A 3287-nucleotide genomic window follows, 5' to 3' on the forward strand; every position below is an offset into this window, starting at 1 on the left:
GGGACTACTCTCATGACTTCTCACCACTGGAAGCTGACATTGCTGAAAGCCATAGAAATTGACCTAAAATTGACCAAACAATCCGACAAAAGTTCCCTGATGGAAGGATCCTGGAGCAAGCATATCATCCCGGAGGCAATGACAGGGCAATTTCTGCGCCTCTGCCGTAAACCTGTCAGTTCTGGCCCTGCCCTGGAGAGGTTTTTTTCGGCTCTCCATTCCATGGGAAGACAAGTGCGGACAAGAAGAACGGGGTTCTGTCCGCTCGGGGTCAAAGGCACTTTAGGTCTGTGCTGTGATCTGTTGGAGTTGAGCTCCTGTCTAGAAAACGAGGGCTTTCGGGACTGCTCAGCATCTGGCTCCCCACGTGGAAGTTGCGAATGCTAGGACCCTTAGGAGCAGCGGGATCACCTCCGTTTAGCGCCGTGCATGCAGCAGCAGGATGTGTAGGGGCTGCAGGAACATCACTAGCGGCAGAGAATGAAGCTGGAGCCGAGCCCGCGGCACCGCTCTCTCTTGCGGCTGCGCAGTCGGCACTGTCGCTCCTCACTGTGCCTGCTACTGCGCATGTGTCAACTGGACCGACACTGCTGGGAGCCTCCGCGTCCCTAGATGGCGCTGCACCGCTGGCGCCTGAAGCCACCATGCAACCCGGAAGAAAGCCACTGTGGATCGCTGCCATGGCAACAGACGCTGTTTTCGGAAAAAAAAAAAAATAAAAAGCAGAACCAGGTACGGTACATATGAAAGAAAGTAGCAGCTATTGTGCCTTGCATTAGAAGATGCTATATTAGCACAACGAGCAACACCGAAAAAGTGCCACTTCTCGTTGACAGGAGAGGCAGGCTAGAGAACTGCCTTTCCGTATTTTTGTTAACTCTCGTGTTAATTGTGTTGTGTGTCCAACGTTGTTGTGAGCTCACTGTATTGTTAACGGTACCGTGCTTGTGTGTGTGTGGAGAAGCGGCCATACGTTTGTTAGTAACTGTTAAAAGCCAGAGGTGAGAGTCCGGGAGAATTTCCTCCCGTTAGAGTGTCTCGGGTACACATAACAGCATAAAAATTCTCTTTAGGATTACTCAAACCAGAGTCCGGCGTGCGGGTGCTGAGGCCGCGCTCCAGGGCTGGGGGCTGCGCGCTGGGGCTGCCGCTGCGCCGGCTCGGCCGTGGGGGAGGCGGCGCTGGCAGCCACGGCAAAAGGCGGCAGGGGCACCTCGGCGGCAGAGGCACCTCAGCGACAGAGGCAACGCCGACAGCTACTTCTGCAGAGCCAGCCAGACTTCTGCGGGCATCCCCGGGAGCTGCACGGCGCACGGAGCAGCCCGGGGAACAGCAGCTCGGCGGTGACTGACTTGCGGGGGAGTTGCCCCGCAGAATCCAGGCATGTCGGTAACTGAGAACAGAAAGCAGAATCTCTCTCTCTTTAGTCCTTCTACTCACTTGTGGATAACTTAAAACTAAAAGATTGTGTTTTACTAAAAGTTAGCATGCAAGAAATTTTAAGAGTTTCCCAGAGAATGAATCTTTATATAAAAGCTTTAGTGAGTTGCCTTGGTTTTAGTCACATTTTACCCCTGTAAAGAACTTCTGCCCAAATTTCGTGTTCAGTCTTAGCAGGAGGAGACATAAGGTTCACACAATAGAGATCATTTGTTGCTTAGCAACTGGGTGGGACTCAAACCACCTCCAGCAGTTTCTCAGAACTAGGGAGAGAGTAGAACTTATACACCAAAAACTACAAATCTGCAAATAAGATAAATGGAAAGCTGGCAGGCTGAGGATTTCCTTGATTCTTAGGTAAAACATCTCTCTATCTTCCTGTTATAAACTGAGAAGTTATTGTGACAGTGGAAATCACATCTTTAGAATTGTATTTAAAAAGGTTTACTCAGCTGATTTTAACATTTGGATGTTAATTTACATTCCTGTCTGATATTATTTCTTTTCCTTGGTCAAGTTTAGTGAATTCATTATTTTTTCCTTTTTTTTTTCTTCTGTGTTTATGACAGAGTTGCAACTTTGAGTTGCATTTCATGTACTGTTTAAGCAATTGTTAATATTCTATTTATAACATAGCAGCAAGTACATTTTTTTTCAGATTTTAATATATATCTTCTGTCGTGGATTCGTACAGTATGTACAGAGCAGTTTGGTCAAACAAAACGTATTATACGTTTTTCAATGTTTTATAACTGCTGATATAGCATACAGCCTAATTGCTTTTCTAAAAACACTACTCAGGCACACACTATGCTGTGAAGTTTGACTTATCTCTCTTGGCACTGATGTTATGTCAACAGTTATACTACATGAATTTCAGATTATTTTTAAAATAACCTAACAAGATGCAAAATGTGTGTGTTTACTTTATACCAATAAAAGAGCAGATTGCTAAATTACACTTTTCCAAAACTATTGATGCGTGAATTAGAACTTTTTATGCCCATTTGATTTATAAAGCAGAAATGTCTGGAGACCACATGATAATCTGTCGGGAAATCAGTAGAGATTGCAATAAAGCTGAGTTACTAGAGTCAGGTTGAATTTAGTAAAATTTTTCTAGTTTGCCTCCCAATATAACGATCTCAAAGCTAGGTTTAGTTAGCTTTACATTCGGGAAATTAATTAAAACCTGTGAGTGATTTAGGATTTTAGTATAATGGGTGTGGGTTTTACCTGTTCTGTGCTGTTGTTCCACAATTATGGAGTTACATGTTCTTACAACTAGTTATTTGTTTTCCTTTGTGCTGCTTATGTTGTGAATTTTGTTCTCTTACCGAAATTTCATAGATAAAAGAACTAAAAACACGAGGAGATGATGTAGATCACATCTAAGGAACTGGCTGCAAGCTGGAATCTGGCCTTCTATATCCTTCTGAACTGCACATGTAGCTTAAGGCTGAGTATTAAACAGAATGATCAAACAGTATTTTTTCACTGTCATAGACTTAAATGCGAACTTTTTCAAAAGATGAGCTTGACAATGACTATAATAACTTGATGGCACAATCAAGTGTGACAGATTCAGGCAGGGGAAGTGCATCTGTCAGTGCATCTACTGCTGAATCTTCTATGGGACTTGCTCATAATATGACCTCAACACAGACATCTGCAGTAAAACACATCCAATTTGGAAACCATGGGCAGCTTTTGCCAATACAAAAAATACCAACACCTGATGAGGGTTTCTTTCTCAGTGACTTAGCAAATAAGAACTGCTCTCTAGTAAGCAGCTATGAGTTTCAGACACTGGCTGGACATGGAGCAGAATCAACTGTTACAGAATG

The 3287-nt window shown here is 44.0% G+C and overlaps 1 long non-coding RNA gene across 1 annotated transcript; it reads left to right on the forward strand.

Moving 5' to 3' along the window:
- The first annotated feature begins 637 nt into the window (after positions 1–637).
- Positions 638–2929, forward strand: LOC135404370 (uncharacterized). The gene is made up of 2 exons (XR_010425637.1): positions 638–1797; positions 2791–2929. It is a non-coding gene; the product is annotated as an uncharacterized LOC135404370 (long non-coding RNA).
- The last annotated feature ends 358 nt before the right edge of the window (positions 2930–3287 follow it).

Source organism: Pseudopipra pipra, chromosome W (assembly GCF_036250125.1).
Source record: "Pseudopipra pipra isolate bDixPip1 chromosome W, bDixPip1.hap1, whole genome shotgun sequence".
Classification (NCBI taxonomy): Eukaryota; Metazoa; Chordata; class Aves; order Passeriformes; family Pipridae; genus Pseudopipra; species Pseudopipra pipra.